This window comes from Hyperolius riggenbachi, chromosome 12, assembly GCF_040937935.1.
Source record: "Hyperolius riggenbachi isolate aHypRig1 chromosome 12, aHypRig1.pri, whole genome shotgun sequence".
Lineage (NCBI taxonomy): Eukaryota > Metazoa > Chordata > Amphibia > Anura > Hyperoliidae > Hyperolius > Hyperolius riggenbachi.
In genome coordinates, this window is record NC_090657.1 from 109,513,434 (window position 1) to 109,541,278 (window position 27,845).

Below are 27,845 nucleotides of genomic sequence, written 5' to 3' on the forward strand. Positions count from 1 at the left end.
CTGGCACCCATACTAGGTATCCTGCACTCTGGCACCCATACTAGGTATCCTGCACTCTGGCACCCATACTAGGTATCCTGCACTCTGGCACCCATACTAGGTATCCTGCACTCTGGCACCCATACTAGGTATCCTGCACTCTGGCACCCATACTAGGTATCCTGCACTCTGGCACCCATACTAGGTATCCTGCACTCTGGCACCCATACTAGGTATCCTGCACTCTGGCACCCATACTAGGTATCCTGCACTCTGGCACCCATACTAGGTATCCTGCACTCTGGCACCCATACTAGGTATCCTGCACTCTGGCACCCATACTAGGTATCCTGCACTCTGGCACCCATACTAGGTATCCTGCACTCTGGCACCCATACTAGGTATCCTGCACTCTGGCACCCATACTAGGTATCCTGCACTCTGGCACCCATACTAGGTATCCTGCACTCTGGCACCCGTACTAGGTATCCTGCACTCTGGCACCCGTACTAGGTATCCTGCACTCTGGCACCCGTACTAGGTATCCTGCACTCTGGCACCCGTACTAGGTATCCTGCACTCTGGCACCCGTACTAGGTATCCTGCACTCTGGCACCCGTACTAGGTATCCTGCACTCTGGCACCCGTACTAGGTATCCTGCACTCTGGCACCCGTACTAGGTATCCTGCACTCTGGCACCCGTACTAGGTATCCTGCACTCTGGCACCCGTACTAGGTATCCTGCACTCTGGCACCCGTACTAGGTATCCTGCACTCTGGCACCCGTACTAGGTATCCTGCACTCTGGCACCCATACTAGGTATCCTACACTGTGGCACCTATACCTCCGATAGTGAACAGCAAATGTATAACGCACACGGGGGGGGGGGGGGGGGGGTTAGTTTACATTTATACACTGGGGGGCAGCAATGGATGCGGACGATTCCTAATAGATTTCATGCTGAAATCGATCAGGAATTGGCCTGCAGTGTATGGGCAGCCGACAGATCTCTCTCTAATCGGATTTAAACAGAGAGAGATTTGTCTCTTGGTCAAATCTGCCCATCATCGCCTGATGTATGGCTACCTTTACATTCACATTCACATTCGTGCAGGCTGAGCAGCTGCAGCTGAAAAATGTAAATGATCAGAGATTTTAGGGAGTAATTTTAGTTTTGGTTTGATTTTGTTTTCAAGCTTTTATTATATTCAAAATGTATACTGGACCATTGCTTGACAAATTTTGATAAGTTACAGGAAAAAGGGTTGTGAAAATTAATTGGATCACTTTTTGCACAGAAATCCAGCAGAAACTGAACGCCAGGGAGGTTAATGGCAGGGATCCCAAACTTGACACAGTGGGCCAAATGGGTGGAGCCTATAACAGCCAATCAAAATTCACCTATTGATTTTCAAGAGGAATATTTACATTGCTGCCATTCTTACACTCCTAATGGCAGAGGCCTCAAATCTGGTACAGTCAATCACTGGTAGACTAGGGTTTAAATTCTGGGGGGTGGGCTACAAGCAGCCAATCAGATTTTTTCAATTTCAATGGAAAAATGCAACTTATTGATGCCAAGGATCCCAAAGCTCATAAACTTTGTCATTGAGCGACTGTATGTCAAAGTTAGAAACGGTATAATATATATATATATATATATATATATATATATATATATATATATATATATATATATATATATATACATATATACATGTACACACACACAGTGGGATGCAAAAGTTTTGGCAACCTTGTCAATCGTCATGATTTTCATGTATAAATCATTGGTTGTTACAATAAAAAATGTCAGTTAAATATATCATATAGGAGACACACACAGTGATATTTGAGACATGAAATTAAGTTTATTGGATTAACAGAAAGTAGAACTTATTTAGAACTAATTATTTGAACTCAAATTGGCTTGGTAAGCCCAGTGACCCCTGACCTACATACACAGGTGAATTATGAGAAAGACTATTTAAGGGGGTAAATTTTAAGTTTCCCTCCTCTTTAAATGTTCTCTGAAGAGTAGCAACATGGGGGTCTCAAAACAACTCTCAAATGACCTGAAGACAAAGATTGTTCACCATCATGGTTTAGGGGAAGACTACAGAAAGCTGTCTCAGAGATTTCAGCTGTTTGTTTGCACAGTTATGGACTTATTGAGGAAATGGAAGACCACAGGCTTAGTTCTTATGGCTCGAAGTGGCAGACAAAGAAAAATCTCGGATAAACAGGAGCGACGGATGGTGACAACAGTCAGAGTCAACCCACAGACCAGCACCAAAGGCCTACAACATCATCTTACTGCAGATGGAGTTACTGTGCATTGTTCAACCATTGGGGCACTTTACACAAGGAGATGCTGTTATGCGAGAGTCATTCAGAGAAAGCTTTTCTCCGGCCACAGCACAAACAGAGCCGCTTGAGGTGTGCTAAAGCACATTTGGACAAGCCAGATTCATTTTGGAATAAGGTGCTGTGGACTGATGAAACTAAAATTGAGTTATTTGGGCATAACAAGAGGTGTAATGCATGGAGGAAAAACAACACCGGGACTGGGAATCTTGTCAAAGTTGCATGGATTCCACTCAGTATCAGCAGATTCTGGAGACCAATGTCCAGGAATCAGTGGCAAAGCTGAAGCTGCGCCGGCGCTGGATCTTTAAACAAGACAACTCTAAACACTGCTCAAAATGCACTAAAGCATTCATGCAGATGAACAAGTACAACATTCTGGAATTGCCATCTTATGCTGATAATACACGGGTCGATCCGGTGGCCGATTAGCCGCCGGATCGACCACCGCCGCGTCCCCGCTCGTCCGTGCATGCGTGCAGATCGATTACCGCTCGTTTCCGCCGGCGCAACTTATCAGCTGCTCGATTCCCTGCCATTGTCCGCCGGCGTGGATCGAGCGGGCGGGGGTCGAGCACCGTGTGAATATTATCAGCTGGCCGGATCAGCTGCTCGATACACGGTAAAGAAACGTACCATGTCTCCCCAGCATTAGTCCCCAGACCTGAATATAATTGAAAATCTGTGGTGTGAGTTAAAGAGCGCTATCCATGCTCAGAAGCCATCAAACCTGAGCTGTTTTGTAAAGAGGAATGATCCAAAATACCTTCAACCAGAATCCAGACTCTCATTGGAACCTACAGGAAGCGTTTAGAGGCTGTACTTTCTGCAAAAGGCGGATCTACTAAATATTTATTTCATTTCTTTTTTGTAGTGCCCAAATTTATGCACCTGCCTAATTTTGTTTAAACAATTATTGCAAACTTTCTGGAAATCCAATAAACTTCCTTTCACTTCTCAAATATCACTGTGTATTTCTCCTATATGATATATTTAACTGACATTTTCTATCATAAAAAACAACGATTTATACAGGAAACTCATGACGATTAACAAGGTTGCCCAAACTTTTGCATCCCACTCCTATACGATATATTTAACTGTTCATTTCACTTCCCAAATATCTGTGTATGTGTCTCCTATACAATATATTCAACTGACATTTTTTATCAAAACAACCAACGATTTATATAGGAAAATTGGCCCCCTTGAAGTTTTCCACATTTTGTCACATTACTGCCAAACATGAATCAATTTTATTGGAATTCCACATGAAAGACCAATACAAAGTGGTGTACACGTGAGAAGTGGAACGGAAATCATACATGATTCCAAACATTTTTTACAAATAAATAACTGCTAAGTTGGGTGTGCGTAATTATTCAGCCCCCTTTGGTCTGAGTGCAGTCAGTTGCCCTTAGACATTGCGTGATGAGTGCTAATGACTAAATAGAGTGCACCTGTGTGTAATCTAATGTCAGTACAAATACAGCTGCTCTGTGATGGCCTCAGAGGTTGTCTAAGAGAATATTGGGAGCAATACCACCATGAAGTTCAAAGAACACACCAGACAGGTCAGGGATAAAGTTATTGAAAAATTTAAAGCAGGCTTAGGCTACAAAAATATTTCCAAAGCCTTGAACATCCCACGGAGCACTGTTCAAATGATCATTCAGAAATGGAAGGAGTATGGCACAACTGTAAACCTACTAAGACAAGGCCGTCCACCTAAACTCACAGGCCGAAAAAGGAGAGCGCTGATCAGAAATGCAGTCGAGGTCCAAGGTGACTCTGGACGAACTGCAGAGATCTACAGCTCTGGTGAGGGAATCTGTCCATAGGACAACTATTAGTCGTGCACTGCACAAAATTGGCCTTTATGGAACAGTGGCAAGAAGAAAGCCACTGTTAACAGAAAAGCATAAGAAGTCCCGTTTGCAGTTTGCCAAAAGCCATGTGGGAACATAGCAAACATGTGGAAGAAGGTGCTCTGGTCAGATGAGACCAAAACAGAACTTTTTGGCTAAAATGCAAAACGATATGAGTGGCGGAAAACTAACACTGCACATCACTCTGAACACACCATCCCCACTGTCAAATATGGTGGTGGTAGTATCATGCTCTGGAGGTGCTTCTCTTCAGCAGGGACAGGGAAGCTGGTCAGAGTTGATGTGAAGATGGATGGAGCCAAATACAGGGCAATCTTGGCAGAAAACATCTTGGAGACTGCAAAAGACTTGAGACTGGAGCGAAGGTTCACCTTCCAGCAGGACAACGACCCTAAACATAAAGCCAGGGCAACAATGGAATGGTTTAAAACAAAACATATCCATGTGTAAGAATGGCCCAGTCAAAGTCCAGATCTAAATCCAATCGAGAATCTGTGGCAAGATCTGAAAACTGCTGTTTTTGACAGTGGGGATGGTGTGTTCAGAGTGATGTGCAGTGTTAGTTTTCCGCCACACATAGCGTTTTGCATTTTGGCCAAAAAGTTCCATTTTGGTCTCATCTGACCAGAGCACCTTCTTCCACATGTTTGCTGTGTCCCCACATGGCTTTTGGCAAACTGCAAACGGGACTTCTTATGCTTTTCTGTTAACAGTGGCTTTCTTCTTGCCACTGTTCCATAAAGGCCAATTTTGTGCAGTGCACGACTAATAGTTGTCCTATGGACAGATTCCCTCACCAGAGCTGTAGATCTCTGCAGTTCGTCCAGAGTCACCATGGACCTCGACTGCATTTCTGATCAGCGCTCTCCTTGTTCGGCCTGTGAGTTTAGGTGGACGGCCTTGTCTTAGTAGGTTTACAGTTGTGCCATACTCCTTCCATTTCTGAATGATCATTTGAACAGTGCTCCGTGGGATGTTCAAGGCTTTGGAAAACTTTTTGTAGCCTAAGCCTGCTTTAAATTGATCCCTGACCTGTCTTGTGTGTTCTTTGGACTTCACGGTGTTGTTGCACCCAATATTCTCTTAGACAACCTCTGAGGCCCTCACAGAGCAGCTGTATTTGTACTGACATTAGATTACACACAGGTGCACTCTATTTAGTCATTAGCACTCATCAGGCAATGTCTATAGGCAACTGACTGCACTCAGATCAAAGGGGGCCGAATAATTATGCACACACCACTTTGCATTTATTTATTTGTAAAAAATGTTTGGAATCATGTATGATTTTCGTTCCACTTCTCATGTGTACACCACTTTGTGTTGGTCTTTCATGTAGAATTCCAATAAAATTGATTCATGTTTGTGGCAGTAATGTGACAAAATGTGGAAAACTTCAAGGGGGCCGAATACTTTTGCTACCCACTGTAGGTTACCAGTCTTGCATATGTAGGCAGATCCCCCTTTAGTGTATATCTATGCAGATCCCCCCTTAGTGTGTATATATATATATATATATATATATATATATTTATATATATATATATATATATATATATATATATATATATATATATATATATATATATATATATATATATGCCAAGGGATGAGCAGCACAAACCGAATGTTATGCAATACTATGCAAAGCATGCACGCAGCACTGGAGAACCCCAATCTCCATAAGAAATATATAAATACAGAGGGTGCTGCAGCACACAACAGGAAAATAGTGACAGGGGCTCTTGGTTACGCTTTAACGCGTTTAAGCTCACCAACTGCGCCAAAGTGTCCCCGATCTGGTGAGTCCTACTCTAACCAGGCAAAAATGCTAGTTTTTATCAGCGTTCTAGTGGGAACCATGCCAAAAGCCCAGGGGTCAGCTAAATGGGAGAAATGAAATTAAAAACACCTCACCTTCAAGTAGCTAGTAGAAGGTGAGGTGTTTTTAATTTCATTTCTCCCATTTAGCTCACCCCTGGGCTTTTGGCATGGTTCCCACTAGAACGCTGATAAAAACTAGCATTTTTGCCTGGTTAGAGTAGGACTCACCAGATCGGGGACACTTTGGCGCAGTTGGTGAGCTTAAACGCGTTAAAGCGTAACCAAGAGCCCCTGTCACTATTTTCCTGTTGTGTGCTGCAGCACCCTCTGTATTTATATATATATATATATATATATATATACACACACTAAGGGGGGGATCTGCCTATATATACACTAAAGGGGGGATCTGCCAACATATACAACACTAGCAGCCTATAAATCTGGTTACGCTTAGGGCGCTGTGAAACCTAAGGCCGGCCCTGACTGTATGCAGAGTTAGGCTACTCTCTATGACTCCTCTTGAGAAGACACTGGAGAAGTCATAGAAAGGCTGAGGACAGATCAGTGCTGAGTGGTGATTAATGCTGCAATACGCTCTACGTGCTTAACTCTGCAATTGTTGGGTGAGGAGCCTGCAGGAGAGAGGACTCTGTCCAGCAGGCCTGACAAAAATACATGGCTCGTGGGCTGTAGTTTGCCCATCATTCTTCTAGATACTAGTTTATTCTTCTTATTTGTTCCTGTTATTTTTGGATTGTATAAACTCAATAAAATTCAGTAAAATTCCCTATGAAAAAATTGCAGTAATGTCACTAAGCTTGTCCTAGGATGTCTTCTTGTCGTACAATGTTCGCCTTCCACTACAAAACAGGATTGGTACAATTTATGTATGTGGCTAGAATTAGATAGTTGGCACTACAGATAAAACAGTTATGGACAAAGTTTAAGAGAATTGCTGAAACTGAGGAAATCACTAATTAATCTTAATCTTATTTTAATCTTAATCAGAGGTGCCCACACATTTTCATCTTGTGAGCTACTTTGAAAAATTATGAATTCAAAATGATCTACTAGGTAGAATCTTCCTACAGATGCAAGCCACAACTGCAGCACGTGCACATCGGCAGTACATCAGTGACTACCACAATCCGCCAAACATATGCATATTTGTATACACATACAAACATATAGAGCAAAATAAATAATGCCATGGATGTGTTACAGGCAGACTATTTTCAAATCAAAAAGTCATCCATCTAGCCAATAAATACAAAAAGAGGTTTTTTTTACTGTCCAACAAAACATGATTTTTTAGGGACGTATCACAAAAAGTATCACAAAAATAAAAACATTTAAAAAGCTAAAACTGAATGGACAAAGGTTATACACTATAATAATGTCTCAATGATCCATATGATAATGAACACAGAGACAGAGATAGGTAATACACAAGTAACCAATGATACCTATGTGATCTGAAAGTAACTGCAGGCTGAACAATAAGTATACAGTGGGATGCAAAAGTTTGGGCAACCTTGTTAATCGTCATGATTTCTGTAACGGTCTTGTGTCGTTGCTCAGATGTCTGATTATATGGTGATCTGCAGAATCACCAATAATACAGACGCTATACCTGATTATGGGTGAGCTGCAGAATCACCAATAATACTAGTAGAGCAGGCAAGGAGCAGAGAGTGTAGTGATTGGTGTAACCGTAACTTTAATGCTTAAATGAGGCCTCACCAGAGGGGCTGGTGAGGTATAAACAGTACACTGGGTGTGCACTAACGTACAACCTCCAGCAAGCCGGAGAAACAATACTGAAGAGGCTGAATCTCCCGAGGAGCGAGTGATTCAGAATATACTGCAGGCAAATGAACATCCGAGGGGCGGATGAGTCAGACTGTACTGCAGCCTACGAGATACAGTAATACTAAAATGACAGGTACCTAATGAGCAGGTAATTAAGGCTGAACTAAAGCCCAGCAGAGCTGCTTCATCAGCGGAGCTGGCGTAGTTAACACCTCACCAGTGGTGAGGGCCCACTAGTGAGTAGAATGGTCAGGCGGGCAAGGTTCGGCAACAGAGAGGTAAGCATCAGTACAGAATCGTGAGACAAGAGAGTAAACGGTAATCAGGCAGAGGTTCAGCAACAGGAAGGTACGTATCGGTACAGAATCATGAGACAAGAGAGTAATCGGTAATCAGGCAGAGGTTCAGCAACAGGTAGGCAGATAGATGAAAGTACAGGATCGGAAGGCAGGATCAGAGTCAGAGGTAAAAGCTAAGAGTCATACACAGGAGATCAAACAGTAAGCAATCCTAGTCTTGGTGTGAAATCCTTAGCATCAACACCAGGGAACTAGCCTAAGGTCTGAGCGCTAACACGCAAGTATTCACGACAACAGACAACTGCTGAATGAAGCCCGGAGGCTTAAGAAGCAGAGGAGACCCCATTGGCACGCCCCTCCTCTATCAGCCAATCCTGGGCGCCGTGGGACTCCTCGGACGTCAGCCGACCAGCAGGTCAGCTGACGGGCTTCCTCCCCGCATAAAGGTCCCGTCTGTGCGCTATGGCAGCCCCCTGCACGGGATAACGTTCCGTCCTCGGCGTCCAGGACGCCGAACGGACGGATAAACCGCATGGAGGCAGCTGCGGCGGCGGTGCTGTTCGCCGCAGCTGCCTCGTTTCTTACAGTTTCCTGTATAAATCGTTGGTTTTTATGATAGAAAATGTCAGTTAAATATATCATATAGGAGAAATACACAGTGATATTTGAGAAGTAAAAGGAAGTTTATTGGATTTCCAGAAAGTGTGTAATAATTGTTTAAACAAAATAAGGCCTCTTGCACACTGCAAGTGATTCAGATTCAGATTCCGCTTTTTAATCAGTTTTTACATCCGATTCCGATTCCGATTTGCAGTGTGCAGGGAGCAAGCTGCAAATCGAAATCTGAATCGGATGTAAAAACTGATTAAAAAGCGGAATCTGAATCGGAATCACTTGCAGTGTGCAAGAGGCCTAAGGCAGGTGCATACATTTGGGCACCACAAAAAAAGAAATGAAATCAATATTTAGTAGATCCTCCTTTTGCAGAAATTACAGCCTCTAAACGCTTCCTGTAGATCCTCTAGATCATTCAGGTTCCATGGCTTCCAAGCATGGACAGCTCTCTTTAATTCACGCCACAGATTTTCAATTCTATTCAGGTCTGGGGACTGAGGTGGCCATTTCAGAACGTTGTACTTGTTCCTCTGCATGAATGCCTTAGTGGATTTTGATCAGTGTTTAGGGCAGTTGTCTTGTTGAAAGATCCAGCCCCGGGTCAGCTTCAGCTTTGTCACTGATTCCTGAACATTGGTCTCCAGAATCTACTGATACTGAGTGGAATCCGTGCATCCCCCAACTTAAACAAGATTCCCAGTCCCTGCACTGGCCACACAGCCCCACAGCATAATGGACTCACCACCATATTTTACTGTAGGTAGCAGGTGCTTTTCTTGGAATGCTGTGTTCTTTTTTCTCCATGCATAACGTCCCTTGTTATGCCCAAATAACTAAATTTTAGTTTCATCAGTCCACAGCACCTTATTCCAAAATGAAGCTGGCTTGTCCAAATGTGCTTTAGTATACCTCAAGTGGCTCTGTTTGTGCTGTGGGCGGAGAAAAGGCTTCCTCTGCATCACTCTCACATACAGCATTTCCTTGTGTAAAGTGCGCCGAATGGTTGAACGATGCACAGTGACTCCATCTGCAGCAAGCTGATGTTGTAGGTCTTTGGTGCTGGTCTGTGGGTTGACTCTGACTGTTCTCACCATTCATCACTTCTGTCCATCCGAGATTTTTCTTGGCCTGCCACTTCGAGCCTTAACTTGGACTGAGCCTGTGGTCTTCCATTTTCTCAATAGAAGTTGAAGAGAAATCGAGAGCCCAATATGGTGTAGTATGTCAAAATTGATTGGATAAATGAAACAGTGAGATGGTAATACTCACAAACACGGGTTACCACCTAGGTAACCACTCATTAGGCAGGTGAAGAGATTAGACATGTCCTCACTCAGGATTAAGAAGTCGCTCTCTGTAGATAGGAAGAAAGGGGGTAGATCACCCTTCCACCTGGGGTGGACTCAAATATATTGGTAGGTGAACAGAGGCGCCAGAAGGATAAAAGTACATAAAATTTAAAAAAAAAATTGCTGGGAGGAAGTGGTGGACTCACCTCCGTTAAAGCAGACACCAAGGACTGTAAATGTATAGATATACACATTTATTGAAAATACCCCAAAGATGCAACGCGTTTCGCGGGCACAGCCCACTTCTTCAGGCAATAAGCAGGGGATAAACAACTGTTAGCTATGCCACTGTCTTTTGTTTACAGTTGTTTATCCCCTGCTTATTGCCTGAAGAAGTGGGCTGTGCCCGCGAAACGCGTTGCATCTTTGGGGTATTTTCAATAAATGTGTATATCTATACATTTACAGTCCTTGGTGTCTGCTTTAACGGAGGTGAGTCCACCACTTCCTCCCAGCAATTTTTTTTTTAAATTTTATGTACTTTTATCCTTCTGGCGCCTCTGTTCACCTACCAATATATTTTCTCAATAGGTTTCTAACTGTGGAAACAGACAGCTGAAATCTCTGAGACAGCTTTCTGTATCCTTCCCCTAAACCATGATAGTGAACAATCTTTGTCTTCAGGTCATTTGAGAGTTGTTTTTAGACCCCCATGTTGCTACTCTTCAGAGAAAATTAAAAGAGGAGGGAAACTTACAATTGAGCCCCTTAAATACTCTTTCTCATAATTGGATTCACCTGTGTATGTAGGTCAGGGGTCACTGAGCTTACCAAGCCAATTTGAGTTCCAATAATTAGTTCTAAATGTTTTGGAATCAATAAAATGCCCAAATTTATGCACCTGCCTAATTTTATTTAAACAATTATTGCGCACTTTCTGGAAAGCTTACCAAGCCAATTCGAGTTCAAATAATTAGTTCTAAATAAGTTCTACTTTCTGTTAATCCAATAAACTTGATTTCACTTCTCAAATATCACTGTGTGTGTCTCCTATATGATATATTTAACTGACATTTTTTATCCTAACAACCAACAATTTATACAGAAAAATCATGACGATTAACAAGGTTGCCCGAACTTTCGCATCCCACTGTAACTAATGTGCAAATTGAACCAAATCGCTGGTCAAAAAATGACAATGTATAGATCAAAACCTATGAAGGAATCCTACTTACCCCTTGGGTCACGTTGTATTACTGCCCCAAGTCTGTTGCTGCGTGTATCTCAAGCGTTCTGAAGATTGGGCTTCCTCTGAGATAAGGAAGCCCTTAAAGGGAACCTAAACTGAGAGAGATATGGATGTTTCCTATTAAACAATACCAGTTGCCTGACTCTCCTGCTGGCCAATTTGCTGCAGTAGAATCTGGATCTCACACCTAAAACATGCATGCAGCTAATCCAGTCTGACTTCAGTCACAGCACCTGATCTGCATGCTTGTTGAGGGGCTGTGACTAAATGTATTAGAGACACAGGATCAGCAGGAGAGTCAGGTAACTGGTATTATTTTAATAGGAAAAATCCATATCCTTCTCAGTTTAGGTTCCCTTTAACCACTTCCCGACCGCCTAACGCACAGCGGCGGCCTGGAAGTGGAGCCCTTAAGGACCAGCTCACCCACAGAGGCGGCGGTCCTTGTAAGGGCATGGGCGGAGCGATCGCGTCATCCGTGACGCGATCCTCCGCCCGGAATCGATAGCCCGGCATTTTGTCTCCGCTCGCCGGCCACTTAGCAGCGCCGGCGAGCGGAGGAATCCGCAGTAGGGGCCAATCAGAGAGTATAAGGCACTTTGTTAGGTAAACAAAGTGCCTTATACGTGCTTCCTCCTCGCCTCGTGGTCTCATTGTTGCAGCGACCACCAGCGAGGAGGAAGCACTTTGTAAGTACTACAGCACACGTGTTTTTTTTGCCCACAGAGTCCCTGATCTCCCACCCCAGGCCTCATACCCCCCCTGATCACCCCAGCAGACCCCTGCCCAGCACCCTTGCACCCCTTTAAAACCCCCAACCCCCCCCCCCCCACCTATCACTAACTTTAAACGCTATCCCCTGCGTTAGGTCCCTAACTGCCTCCTAGTCACCCCTGATCCCCCCCCTACCTTTAGATCACCCCCACACCCCATCCCAGACTACCCCCCTGTATACTGTATACATCTGTATACAGCTACCTTACCCCCTGATCCCCCTCTGATCCCCCTCTGATCACCTGTCTGTCACCTGTCCATCACCCCTCAGCACCCCCACCCATCAGAGCAGACCCTAACTGCCCCACGGGGGTAACCGATCACCTGCCCAGGCCCTCGATTGCCCTCATACCCCCCTTCTGATTACATCCCCTGCTCTTTGTTTACATCTGTCCTCCCCAGCAATCACTAACTGATCTTTGATCAGTAAACCCCTGTGTCTGCCTCTTATCAGATCAGGACTCAGTCTGCCCCGTGCGGACTCCTGATCAACCCCCCACCCCCTCAAATCGCCCTCAGACCCCCCCCCCCTAATCACCGTCCAAGTGCATTGTATTTGACTGTGCTGTGATTGTATCGATTGTGCTGCGCTTGTATTCGATTGTGCTGCGATTGTATTTGATTGTCCTGTGATCTGCTTCGATTGTCCCGTGATTGTTTGATTGCCTCTGAGACCCCACTTCCCAACAACCCCCACCCCACCACCACCCCCACCCCCCATCACCTTCCGAGTGCATCAGATTTGATTGTGCGGTGATTGGATTCGATTGTGCTGTAATTGTATTTGATTGTCCCGTGATCGGCTTCGATTGCCCCGTGATTGTTTGATTGCCTGAGACCCCACTTCCCGCCACACCCAACCCCACCCTCCCCCCATCACCTTCTGAGTGCATCAGATTTGATTGTGCTGTGATTGGATTCGATTGTGCTGTAATTGTATTTGATTGTCCCGTGATCGGCTTCGATTGCCCCGTGATTGTTTGATTGCCTGAGACCCCACTTCCCGCCATACCCAACCCCACCCTCCCCCCACCACACCCAACCACACCCAAGCACCACCTTCCGAGTGCATCAGATTTGCTTGTGCTGTGATTGGAGTCGATTGTGCTGTAATTGTATTTGATTCTCCCGTGATTGTTTGATTGCCTCTGAGACCCCACTTCCCACCAACCCCAATACCTCTCAAATACTCCCTTTTTGCTAGGTAGGTGCTCTTTTTTTCTGGGTAGTCTCGGAGGAAAACCCCATAAATTTAGCAATCCACAATGGCAAGAAGGGGGCTTTCCGATGACGAGGTATACAGGTACATGGACCAGTCGGATGAGTTCTTTTGGGAAGAATCATCCGTCGAATCTTCCGGGTCCGAATTTGAACCTGTAGAAAGCAGTGGTTCCCTGACCGAAAGTGATGACGAGGCTTTGGTCCCGGCTAGAGCCAGGCGTACCAGACCCCATGTCGTTAGACCGCAGGTGGCGCAGGATCCGCCTCAAGGGCAGCAGGATGGTGCTAGCGCTGATAGTTTTCTTGGTGAGGCAGGCACCAGCAGCGCAGCATCTCCTGGACTTGGTACCAGTACTTCTGTAGACCCTGGCGAAGTGGTGAGCGTCAGCATGGAAGTTGAAACTGGTACGGTGGCAAGTGCAGTAGTACCCCCGTCGCAGCCACCAAGAAGAAGACGGGCCCGTAGTACCCATAGACTCCCAGAGGTGCTGGCACAACCAGATTGGCAATCCCCTGATTCCGCTGCACCCGTAGTGCCCCCTTTCACCGCCCAGTCTGGAGTCCAGGTGGCGACAGCTCATCTAGGAACGGCCCTAGACTTTTTGCAGCTGTTCATCACCCAGGTTCTCTTGGACTTAATTGTGGTTGAGACCAACCGTAAAGCCACACAATTCATCACCGAGCAACCGGAGAGCATGTATGCCCAGCCTTTCGGGTGGAAACCAGTCCAAGTTTCCGACATTAAAATCTTTTTGGCCCTTATCCTTCACTTGGGACTAATGAAACAGAATGTATTGCGGTCGTATTGGTCTACGAACCCAGTACATCATGTTCCCTTGTACCCTGCTGCCATGTCCAGGACACGATTTGAGTCCATCCTGCGCTTCCTGCACTTCAACGACGACGAAACCTGTCATGAAAAGGGCCACCCTGCTTATGACCGGCTCCACAAAATTCAGCCCCTCATAGACCACCTGTCATCAACATTTGCAGATGCTTATATCCCTGAACAGCACATCTGCGTAGACGAGTCCCTCTTACGCTTTACCGGGCGCCTTGGCATCAAACAGTACATCCCAAGCAAGCGCGCCCGGTATGGGGTGAAACTGTATAAGCTCTGTGAAAGGGCCACAGGCTATACATGTCGTTTTAGGGTCTATGAGGGAAAAGACTCAAAATTGGAGCCGGTCAGATGCCCTGACTACCTGGGGAGCAGTGGAAAGGTTGTGTGGGACTTGGTGGCACCCTTGTTCCAGAAGGGGTACCATCTTTTTGTGGACAATTATTACACAAGTGTGGCCCTCTTTCAGCACTTAAAGTTAGAAGGAATCCGATGCTGTGGCACTGCGCGGCCTAGTCGCCAGGGCTTCCCCCAACGGCTCGTTACCACCAGACTTGAACGGGGGCAGAGGGCCGCCTTGCGTACTGAAGACCTGCTCGCGGTGAAATGGAGGGACAAGAGGGACGTTTACTTTCTGTCCACCATTCACACAGACACGACAGTCCAAATTCAACGGGCAACTAAGGTCATTGAAAAGCCCCTTGTTGTCAACGAATATAATGTCAACATGGGAGGGGTGGACTTCAATGACCAGAGGTTAGCGCCCTATTTAATTACCCGGAAAACAAGACGCTGGTATAAGAAAGTGTATTTTTATCTGATTCAATTGGCAGTTTATAACAGCTTTGTTCTCTACAGTAAGGCTGAGAGAACTGGATCTTTCCTCCAATTTCAGGAACAGATCATTCTGGACATCCTGTATCCAGGAGGTGCCAGCCCCCCCCCCCCCCCCCCCCAGATGCAACTAGCCGACTGCATGGAAGGCATTACGCCTATCAGCTTCCGTGTGCCCCAGGTCAACGCATCCGAAGAAAACGTTGCCGTGTCTGCAGCAGGGCTGGAACAAGGACTGACACCGTTTATTATTGTCCCCGCTGTCCTGACCAGCCTGGCCTATGCGTAGGGCAGTGTTTTAAGAGGTACCACAAGCAGGTACACTATTAGAACCTAGGGAACTCCAGACACAGGAGTAGGCACACACTCAGTGGTCTTTCGCACATTGTCGCAGGGAGAGGAGAGGTAAGCTTGAAAACCAAACGGGTAAGCATAAAAGTCGGAAGAAGGATCGGTTTCCATGCTTGATATTGCTGATCTGTCCTGGGTTGGCGATATAAGACGGCATGTTTGAATTTCCCTTGAGTGTGGACACCCCCGGTTTATATGTGATTTGGGCCTATGATGATGCTTTAATGCCACACAGAGTCATCTCTATTGGCAGGCATATTGCTGTATCCTACAGGCATAATGCTGTATACTAAAGTTCTGAGGCCCAGTCACATAAGTTGGTGGCTCACCCTGAGTGCAGGGTGGCATGGGGTGTCTCTCTCCTGAGGTTATGACTGCCATTGATGTGGAGAAAGATCTGCCATTGATGTGGAGCAAGGTATGTTTGCCGTTCATTTTTCCTTTCAGCCCAGAGTGCATTACCCGTATACCCAATATAAGGAGTATAGCAGAAACTCCTAATACTGGCCATACATGTAATGATTGCAGAGACCCTAAAATGCCAGGACAGACTTCACAAATGACCCCATTTTGGAAAGAGGACACCCTAAAGTATTATGTGAGGTGCACGGTGAGTTCATAAAAGATTTTAGTTTTTGTCACAAGTTAGCAGAATTTTTTTTTATTTTTTTTTAACAAAGTGTCATTTTCCGTTTACTTGTGACAAAAAATAAAATTTTCAATGACCTCACCATTACCCTCATGGAATACCTTGTTGTGTATTCTTTCCGAAATGGAGTCATTTGTGGGGTTTGTTAACTGTCCTGGCAAGTGGGCGGGGTGCTAAATTGTGAGCACCCCTGTAAAGCCTAAAGGTACTCATTGGACTTTGGGCCCCTTAGCGCAGTTAGGGTGCAAAAAAGTGCCACACATGTGGTATCGCCGTACTCGGGAGAAGTAGTATAATGTGTTTTGGGGTGTATTTTTACACATACCCATGCTGGGTGGGAGAAATACCTCTGTAAATGACAATCTTTTGATTTTTTTACACACAATTGTCCATTTACAGAGTTATTTCTCCCACCCAGCATGGGTATGTGTAAAAATACACCCCAAAACACATTGTACTACTTCTCCCGAGTACGGCGATACCACATGTGTGGCACTTTTTTGCACCCTAACTGCGCTAAAGGGCCCAAAGTCCAATGAGTACCTTTAGGATTTCACAGGTCATTTTGCGGAATTTGATTTCCAGACTACTCCTCACGGTTTAGGGCCCCTAAAATGCCAGGGCAGTATAGGAACCCCACAAATGACCCCATTTTAGAAAGAAGAAACCCCAAGGTATTCCGTTAGGAGTATGGTGAGTTCATAGAAGATTTTATTTTTTTGTCACAAGTTAGTGGAAATTGATTTTTATTGGTTTTTTTCACAAAGTGTCATTTTCCGCTAACTTGTGACAAAAAAATAAAATCTTCTATGAACTCACCATACTCCTAACGGAATACCTTGGGGTGTCTTCTTTCTAAAATGGGGTCATTTGTGGGGTTCCTATACTGCCCTGGCATTTTAGGGGCCCTAAACCGTGAGGAGTAGTCTGGAAATCAAATTCCGCAAAATGACCTGTGAAATCCTAAAGGTACTCATTGGACTTTGGGCCCTTTAGCGCAGTTAGGGTGCAAAAAAGTGCCACACATGTGGTATTGCCGTACTCGGGAGAAGTAGTACAATGTGTTTTGGGGTGTATTTTTACACATACCCATGCTGGGTGGGAGAAATACCTCTGTAAATGACAATCTTTTGATTTTTTTTACACACAATTGTCCATTTACAGAGTTATTTCTCCCACCCAGCATTGGTATGTGTAAAAATACACCCCAAAACACATTGTACTACTTCTCCCGAGTACGGCGATACCACATGTTTGGCACTTTTTTGCACCCTTACTGCGCTAAAGGGCCCAAAGTCCAATGAGTACCTTTAGGATTTCACAGGTCATTTTGCGGAATTTGATTTCCAGACAGTTCCAGACACTTTTTTACACCCCAAGTACGCTAAGGGGCCCAAAGTCCAAGGAGTACCTTTAGGATTTCACAGGTCATTTTGCGACATTTGGTTTCAAGACTACTCCTCACATTTTAGGGCCCCTAAAATGCCAGGGCAGTATAGGAACCCCACAAATGACCCCATTTTAGAAAGAAGACACCCCAAGGTATTCCGTTAGGAGTATGGTGAGTTCATATAAGATTTTATTTTTTGTCACAAGTTAGTGGAAATTGATTTTTATTGGTTTTTTTCACAAAGTGTCATTTTCCGCTAACTTGTGACAAAAAAATAAAATCTTCTATGAACTCACCATACTCCTAACGGAATACCTTGGGGTGTCTTCTTTCTAAAATGGGGTCATTTGTGGGGTTCCTATACTGCCCTGGCATTTTAGGGGCCCTAAACCGTGAGGAGTAGTCTTGAAACCAAATGTCGCAAAATGACCTGTGAAATCCTAAAGGTACTCCTTGGACTTTGGGCTCCTTAGCGTACTTGGGGTGTAAAAAAGTGCCACACATGTGGTACCGCCGTACTCGGGAGAAGTAGTATAATGTGTTTTGGGGTGTATTTTTACACATACCCATGCTGGGTGGGAGAAATAACTCTGTAAATGGACAATTGTGTGTAAAAAAAATGAAAAAATTGTCATTTACAGAGATATTTCTCCCACCCAGCATGGGTATGTGTAAAAATACACCCCATAACACATTATACTATTTCTCCTGAGTACGGCAATACCACATGTGTGGCACTTTTTTGCAGCCTAACTGCGCTAAGGGGTACCAAAGTCCAATGAGCACCTTTAGGCTTTACAGGGGTGCTTACAATTTAGCACCCCCCAAAATGTCAGGACAGTAAACACACCCCACAAATGACCCGATTTTGGAAAGTAGACCCTTCAAGGTATTCAGAGAGGGGCATGGTGAGTCCGTGGCAGATTTCATTTTTTTTTGTCGCAAGTTAGAAGAAATGGAAACTTTTTTTTTTTGTGTCATTTTCCGCTTACTTGTGACAAAAAATAATATCTTCTATGAACTCACTATGCCTCTCAGTGAATACTTTGGGATGTCTTCTTTCCAAAATGGGGTCATTTGGGGGGTATTTATACTATCCTGGAATTCTAGCCCCTCATGAAACATGATAGGGGGTCAGAAAAGTCATAGATGCTTGAAAATGGGAAAATTCACTTTTTGCACCATAGTTTGTAAACGCTATAACTTTTACCCAAACCAATAAATATACACTGAATGGGTTTTTTTTTTAATCAAAAACATGTTTGTCCACATTTTTCGCGCTGCATGTATACAGAAATTTTACTTTATTTGAAAAATGTCAGCAAAGAAAGTTAAAAAAATATTTTTTTTGCCAAAATTCATGTCTTTTTTGATGAATATAATAAAAAGTAAAAATCGCAGCAGCAATCAAATGGCACCAAAAGAAAGCTTTATTAGTGACAAGAAAAGGAGCCAAAATTCATTTAGGTGGTAGGTTGTATGAGCGAGCAATAAACCGTGAAAGCTGCAGTGGTCTGAATGGAAAAAAAGTGGCCGGTCCTTAAGGGGTGTAAAGCCCACGGTCCTCAAGTGGTTAAGTATCCCCCTTTCAGCCGCAAACAAGCAGTGTCGTGGAGTTGGAGTCGAGGAGTCTAAGTCATTTTGGGTACCCGGAGTCGTAGTTGGGATTTCACAAACTGAGGAGTCGGAGTTGGGAGTCGGATGATTTTGAACAAAATCCACAGCCCTGGTAAGTATTAGACTAAGGAATCGGGGTCGAGGCGTCAGAGTCGGAGCCATTTTGGGTACCCGGAGTCTTTGTACCGACTCCACAGCCCTACAATAAAGAACCACCGGTGATCGCCAAGCAGACTTCCAGGATAGGCGTGGCAACACCTTTGACGTCACTGCACCACGCATACACAGCATGCCACACATGCGCATTGACGTAACCATAACACAATAACCCAGGGTAGGAGGGGACACATACTGAAGTAGTGTGGACCAATAAAAAATATATATACAATTATAGAAAATAAATACATATACTATATAATTTTGTTATATTAAACTCAGCTATAGTAAACATTCGGGTACCTCTCCTGGTCCTTGCCAATCTCCATTATAAGTCTTTGGGAACAATACCTGGTATAGTAAACCCGGATATAATAAAACTTATAGTAAACCTGTTTTTTGGCACCTACGTGACGCTGACTCTGGATGTAGTAAAAAGTGGGCGGTGCATGCGTCATATGTCAGTGTGATACCCGTGTTCAGCTGCTCTCTTCAGGCTGGTTGCAAATGAGTTGATGCCTGATAACAATTGTAAGACAAGAAGATTGCTAGATATACAGTGCTGAACAAATAAACAAAAGAGAATGCAGCATTACCACTTTCACTTTGCAATTACAGATATAAGTATCCTCACAGTCCTCCCACGGGATTGTACACACTCCCAGGTATTTCTTCACTTGTTACCGATGACACTCCTCATAGCAGGTGGAGTCAGTGCAATACAGGCTACCTTCACTTGAAGCACAGATTGCAAAACTAAGACGAGTGGAGATGAAAGTGCAAAGTCCTGTCGAGGTATTAAAGCTTTACAGGTGCAAGTGGCTTATCATGATTGGCTGCATTTTGAAGAGAGGTTTGATGATTGGCTCAAGTATGAGCAGAAAGTTTTGCAGGACACGTGCTGTTAGTCTCGCCCACGGAGGTATCGGAGCCACTCACAGGAAGCGAGTGGCTGCCTGTATTCAGTGACAGCTGTAATTCTTAAAGGGGTTCTGTGGGGGTTTTCTACACATAAAAAATGACCCTTACCTGGGGCTTCTATCAGCCCTCTGCAGCAGTAATGTCCCACGCCGTCCTCCTCCGATCTGCCGTTCCCCGCCACCGGCACCGGGCTATTATTCATCTATTACACAGACGAATAACGCACGCTGCCGCGCTCCCTCTCATGTCATCTGAAGCTTACTGCGCAGGAGCAGTACAAAGGTTTCTTGTACTGCGCAGTAAGCTTCCGATGACGTGGGCGGAAGCGAGCAGGTGCATGGCCACTGCAGCGCAGCCGCAGTTGGATTTCATGCCGCGCTAGACCGGGGCTTGCGGCGGCGAATGGCGAATCGTAGGAGGACAGCGTGGGACATTACCGCTGCAGGGGGCTGATAGAGGCCTCAGGTAAGTGTCCGTTTTTATCCGTAGAAATACCCCCACAGAACTCCTCTAAGGAGCCCTGGATACGTTACCAGCAATCTGTCTAGCCTGGCTATGCAGCCCTAAGGTAAACATAACCTTGTAGTCCACCAAATGTGCAAGTACTTGTACTGTCCTTCCAGTGGGAGGACAGAGTTAGTTCTTTGAAGCAAAATATGCACTAGGGCATGCTGGGCCATTTCTAGGACAATTTCTGATATAGTAAACTTCTGATAAAGTTATTCACTTTTCCTGATCCCTTGGAGTTTACTATAACGAGATTATACTGTACATAATACTTAATGCTGGGAATACACAATCAGTATTTTCAGAAGATTTACAGGCAGATTGATTCTCTGATCGATTGTCTGATCGTCTTTCCCATAGTTTTCCAGTCACTTTAGAAAATCGATCAGAAAAAACGATCAAAATCAGATTGGATATGTTTGAAATTATCTATCGAACCATCTATCTGACAAAACAAACTTATTGTGTATTACCAGCATAACAGTGGGGAATTTTTTTATAAAAATAAGTACAAATAAATATAATGTAAAGATATAAAGATAATATGAGTCAAAGGCATGTCTGTGCAGCCAGGAGCTTTACCAGCAGCTAGTAAAAACTGTAAACAATGCTCAGTGAGCCATCTAGTGGCCAAAAACAAAAATGACAGGACACAAAATCCAATTAATAATAAAATAAAGTTTCACAAGTTATAAGATTTAATATATAGATCAAAAAGGTGCTAGTGCATCTCAGTGCAAAAATATGTGGAATCACATACAGTGCCGCGCATAATTATTCATACCCCTTGCAAATGTTGACTTAAAGTTACTTTTATTCAACCAGCAAGTATTTTTTTGACGGGAAATGACATGGGTGTCTCCCAAAAGATAATAAGACGTTGTACTAGAGGCATTATTGTGGAAAAAAACCTAACATTTCTCAGCTTTTATTTTCCATTTCAGCAAAAATTGTCCAGTCCAAAATTATTCACACCCTTCTCAATAATCAGTAGAAAAGCCTTTATTAGCTATTACAGCAATCAAACGCTTCCTATAATTGCAGACCAGGTTTTTGCATGTCTCCACGGGTATTTTTCCCATTCATCTTTAGCAATGAGCTCCAAATCTTTCAGGTTGGAGGGTCTTCTTGCCATCACTGTGATCTTTAACTCCCTCCACATATTCTCAATTGGATTCAAGTCAGGACTCTGGCTGGGCCACTCCAAAATGTTAATGTTGTTGTCTGCTAACCATTTCTTCACCACTTTTTCTGTGTGCTTTGGGTCATAGTCATGCTGAAATGTCCATTGGTGGCCAAAGCCAAGTTTCTCTGCAGTCTACCTGATGTTGTCATTGAGAATCCGCATGTATTACTCTTTTTTCATGTTTTACTATGATTAGGTTCCCTGGTCCATTGACTGAAAAAACAACCTTAAACCATTAGGTGCCTATCACCATGTTTGACAGTGGGGATGGTGTTCTTTGGGTTGAAGGCTTCTCCTTTTTTACACTTCTGGTCTTCTGTGAAACAAAAATGGAATTGTTGGGTCACAATGAGGTTTCCTTCATTTGGCGTAAAAAAGGAGAAGCCTGCAACCCAAAGAACCCCATCCCCACTGTCAAACATGGTGGTAGTTACCTAATGGTTTGGGGTTGTTTTTTCAGCTAATGGACCAGGGAACCTAATCACAGTTAACGGCACCATGAAAAAAGAGTAATACATGAGGATTCTCAATGACAACATTAGGTAGACTGCAGAGAAACTTGGCTTTGGCCACCAATGGGCATTTCAGCATGACAATGGCCCAAAACACACAGCAAAAGTGGTGAAGAAAAGGTTAGCAGACAACAACATTTTGGAGTGGCCCAGCCAGAGTCCCGGCTTGAATCCAATTGAGAATCTGTGGAGGGAGCTAAAGATCAGAGTGATGGCAAGAAGACCATCCAACTTGAAAGATTTGGAGCTCATTGCTAAAGATGAATGGGCAAAATACCTGTGGAGACATGCAAAAAGCTGGTCTGCAATTACAGGAAGTGTTTGATTGCTGCAATAGCTAAAAAGGCTTTTCTACTGGTTATTGAAAAGGGTTTGAATAATTTTGGACTGGACACTTTTTTGCTCAAATGGAAAATAAAAGCTAAGAAATGTTTTGTTTTTTTTCACAATAATGCCTCTTTTGTACAGTGTCTTATCTTTTGGGAGACACCCATCAAAAAAGTATTTCCCATAAAAAAAAAATACTTGCTGGTTGAATAAAAGTAACTTTAAGTCAAAATTTGCCAGGGGTATGAATAATTGTGAGCAGCACTGTATGGGACGCGTATACCCACGTCACAGCGAGACGCCTATATTAGTCACGTGGGACCGCATCCTCACCGTGCACAGGCGCCATCGGGGTGGCCACATAAGAGATAGTCACGTGTGTCAGTGTGACCATAGCAACGTATAAACAAGTACTGTTTACAAAACACAATAAAGGTGACGTGGGTATACGCGTTTCATGCGTCTATGGACTCGTGTTACTATGATGTATGCGGAAATACAGGAGGGATGACGGCGTGATGCATCTGAGTGGGTGAGTGCCGGCTGACTTCATTAGCACATTATGCACAAGCTGTTTGATGACAGGTTCCCTATCAGGTCCGCCACTCAGCTCTGCCCACGGATGGTTGGGATTGGTCCGCCCTCCGTGGGGTATGTATTTAAAGGTGCACATTTGTTTCTTTCATTGTCACGGCTTATGCAATTTGAAAAAAAGGCTACTAGGCCCGAAACAGCGTCTGTCATTGCTGCCATTTGAATAAAAGAGCTATTATTCTACTGGTGGTGCCGACCCATCTTTGAAGTTACTGGTATTACCCCTTGAGGTACAGGGGTTGGGGTACTGGCACGCTGCCTGGTCCATTGAGTGCTTCTCCAACTTTGGTGTGTGTTGACCCATAGAGTAGCATTGGAACTAATGCATTTAGATCGACTTTCAAAAGAATTCCAATAGATTTCAGAATGAAATCTGTTCTTAATGTGTGGCACACATCAGATAGATTCCGGTCAGATTCAACCTGACAGGCATCTGACAGAAATCTCTCTGATGGTCGAATCTGTTGCAAATCTATCAGTGTATGGCCACCTCAAGGTGTCCAAGTGCTCACTGCTACTTACTAATGACCATTTATCTGTAACAGATAAACAATTGAAGTTGACCAATCTCGTGATACGGGGATGCTACTTACGGATATCTTGTGATATGGGGCTGCTACTTATCAGATCAAGCCAAAGCTGGCTTGATCTAATTAACCACCCATACACTTGCTGATTGTTTGGACAATGTCTTTCATGCTACAAACAGGATTATTTCAAACTGTGGTAATGGATTTATGGTTGCAACCTTAATCAATATCAGTATAATTAATCTGGTACCAAGTGATTTTTTTTAACTACTCATATGATTTTATATACACTGCTCATTCTAGATTGTTGCTTGAGCTTTATTTAGTATTATATGCACATGGAGAAGCTATTTCCCTCTATATATATGATTTTTTATGTACACTATTTGTATATGTTGAAATAAAAAGTATATTTTATGCATTGCCGAGGGAGGTGCTATTGTTAAGGTGGCCATACACTGATAGATTTGTAGCAGATTCGACCATCAGATAGATTTCTGTCAGATGCCTGCCAGGTCGAAACTGACAGGAATCTATCTGATGTGTGCTACACACTAGGAACAGATTTCCAATAGATTTCGGAATGAAATCTATTGAAAATTGATCTAAACTATCCATAGTTTATCATACTATTACGGCTAGACACAAAAACATTACTATGGTAGGGATTCGATTGTAAGCTCCTTAAAAAAATACTCACGTAGTGGATGGGGGAAGAATAGCCTGCCGTGGGAAGGACGACGTTGGCACTCGGTTGGATAGCCTGTTATGGGCAGGAATCAGGATGGCCTGTCATGGGCTGCTTCGGCAAGGCTTCGGTGCTGCAGAGAGATCAGTGGTAAGGATTAGATTGCGAGCACCTCTGAAAAGTGTGTCATGACTATTTAAAGTGCTGCAGAATAGGTCACTGCTATATAAATGCATAATAATAAAATGAAAGCACATAAGACTGTAGTGGGGATTAGATTGTGAACTCCTCTGAGGGCAGCCAATGATACGGCTAGGTACTCTTTAAAGTGCTGCAGAAAATGTAAAAAGGGGCTGAAGCATGTAAATGACAGAGCTGTGCATGGAAGAGGTAAGAAGGGAGTTCTGACTAAAGGAAAAGAGCCCTGTCAGGTATAGTAACACCCCAAAATAAAGAAGAAAATAGCTTGATTGTAGAATGCTGTCACACAAAAGCTCTCTGCTGTATTTGTTTAGCCTTATCTTCTGTACTTAAGGTGGGCATACACTGGCAGATAGCATTGGCCATCAGATTCATCTATCAGACTAATCCCTCTCTGATTAAAATCTCATCAGACAAGGATCTATTACTGCCACACAATGGGACTAGATTTTCAATAGATTTCACCTTGAAATCTATTAAAAATCCATGGAGCTGTCGCCATAGTGCAGGAACGATTCCCGGCCCCCAGGTCTCCCCCCATCTAAAATATACCCCCCTGGAGCCCCTGGCAGTGGAGTGCACTCATCTGTCTGCCGGCACCCTTGACAAAGTCAACTGATGAAATTGATTGGCGTGGTGAAGCCAGTGACAGTTTTTGAGACTAGAGGGAGTGTGTTATCCCAAGTGTCCGTTTCTGGTGAGTGCCTTTATGGCTTTGTGGCGTGGACAAGACTGAGAATAGTGGATTTGGAGCACTGTTATTTGTATGAACTCTCCTTTTTCTTGCAAGCAACAAGATTTCGATAGCAGCGGAAATCCGATATCTTTGTAACCTGCAGTGCAGAATCTCTTTTTTGCATTCATTTTTATTAAACATTTAGGACAAACTCAATTCCACAATGGTTTGTGAGAAAGCTTGCCTCATTCCAACATGGTGTGGCAAGTGTACGTATGCATATCACATAGTGCTTCTCTAGATGCTAGAACTGCATTAGATATAGAATCTGAAGGCTTGTACACACGCTATATGAAAGTCAGCTGAGTTGGCCAATAATGACCACCTGCGCCGATAATCTGGCATGTGTACAGCAGCCCCGGATAGCATTCTCCTTGCTCACCCTGCGTGACATGACAACTGCACCACTCCCCCTGCCCCCCCCCCCCCCCCCATGCACACACAGAACGCCTCAGCATGTAGCCTGATTACTCGTCTGTAAAGCCAAAGTGCTGCAATGTTGCCCAAGGAACGCACCTGTGAGGACTGCCCACTTCCAGAGACTCTCCGCCAACATCCTGGATTTCACCTCCACAGATGAGGACAGGAATCTCTATATCCTACTGAGAGAAGAGGAAACAAACATACAAAAATCTGCCTGATATGTCACTACCTGACACCAACTAAGAAGAATATGATACCCCATGGACTGTACACCCCCTATAGACTGTAAACCCCAGCCCCCATACTGTCCCTTACAGTATATCCTCCACACCCTTATGGACTGTATACTCTAACCCCCTATACCCTTCCCTTATTCCCACAACCACCACCCCGCCCCCCCACACACACACAAACACGCACACACACTTTAGTGCTAATGTTGCTTTGGCAATGCTAAGTGTATTTGGTCCTGCCAATAATGCTTTTTTGGATTTGGATTTGGGATTGGATCCCGAACCCTGCCAGGCGACATAAGTCTAGCGTGTGTACGGGCTTTTATCCTTAAAGAGGAACTGTCGTGACATTCTTAAAAATTTAAAACACATACAAATAAGAAGTACATTTCTTCCAGAGTAAAATGAGCCATCAATTACTTTTTTCTCATGTTGCTGTCACTTACAGTAAGTAGAAATCTGACATTACGGACAGGTTTTCTTTACTTTTAAAAGTGAATGGCAGTTGTTCTGTCCAACTGTCAAAATAGTGTGCAGTGAGCAGGGAGGCTGGCCAGCATCTTTGTGTTAATCATTTTCAGGGAATGTCTTTTTAAAGAATAAAGGCCATAAAGGCCATGCTGAGAATCCCCCATGAAGAGATAGGCTAGCCCAAAACCTGTCGATAATGTCATATTTGTACTGCCTAGTGTAAGTGACAGCAACATAGGAGAACAGTAATTTATGCCTCATTTTACTGTGGAAGAAACATACTTCTTATTTGTATGTGTTTTAAATTTTAAGATTTTCGCGGCAGTTCAACCACTAGATTATCTTTCAAGGAACCTTATTTCACCCCAAACACAAAAAGTAGCAATTGTGGTGATCTCCGTGAACTCTTTGTTCTGTTGTTTTTAACTTTGTTTTGTTTGAAGATACACTGGCCCATATGCAATTCACTTTTCCTCTCGAGTTATCTCCTAGGAGATAATTTTCATCTTCTCTTTCAATTAACTTTTTAGCATTTACACTTGGAAAAGTACCAAAAATGTTTTCCTTCTGTCCTGTGCAAGAGTTCAGGTCTACTTTAAAGAAAACCTGAACTGAAAATTAAAAGTTAAAATAAACATACACAAGTCATACTTACCTCCTGTGTAGTCTACTCCTCAATCTCTTTATTCTGTCCTGTGTCTTGTTTGTCCACTGTGATCAAGGGAATTCTCCGTCCTCCATTTTGAAAATAGCCATTACCCCATAGCAGCTTTCTGGTCAGCACACAGTTAAACTGTAACATTGCCCACTTGAGCCATAGAGAAACATGGACATTACCTGGCACATCAGTTGTCCTCTCAGCTATAACTGACAGCAACTGATTTATAACTGACTGCAACTGATATATTTCAGTTCTGACAAAATGTTGTCAGAACTTAAAGGGATCATTGTCAGAAGAAAATGGTGAGCTTCTGAGAGGAACTGACGGCAAGGTAACTATGTAATGTTCATTTGAAGTTACATCATGTGTTTATTTTAAATAATTTTACTCAGTTCAGCTTCCCTTTAACCATGTGCTAATGTGTTTCCCTGAAAACAAGACAGATATTTTTTGGTCCAAAATATGTGCTAGGCAGGGCTTATTTTCAGAGGATGTCTTTTATTTCTATGAAGTGGTGCTTTAACCCTGCTCTGATTTTGCTTTGGATGTCCAAACTGCAGTTTTCCGATATTGGTAGATTGCCTCAAGGCGGAGGAGCAGAGTGGGTGGCTAGCTTCAGCAGTACCGGTACCTGTGGTGGCAGTGCAAAATGATGATGTAGCATCGGGAAGTGTCTCTGAGCAGAACATTTTCT

General features: G+C 43.8%; 1 protein-coding gene across 5 annotated transcripts in view; it reads right to left on the minus strand.

Moving 5' to 3' along the window:
* Nucleotides 1-27,845, minus strand: part of SRCIN1 (SRC kinase signaling inhibitor 1) — a 1,481,450-nt gene that overhangs the window by 1,355,204 nt on the left and 98,401 nt on the right. For 3 of the 5 annotated variants that reach the window (XM_068262500.1, XM_068262499.1, XM_068262496.1), the window contains exon 2: nt 24,439-24,559. The gene's annotated coding sequence lies outside the window, so the exon portion shown is untranslated. Of the gene's footprint in view, nt 1-19,567; nt 19,681-24,438; nt 24,560-27,845 lie in introns of all 5 variants that reach the window. The other 2 variants (XM_068262495.1, XM_068262498.1) reach the window with 2 other exon arrangements.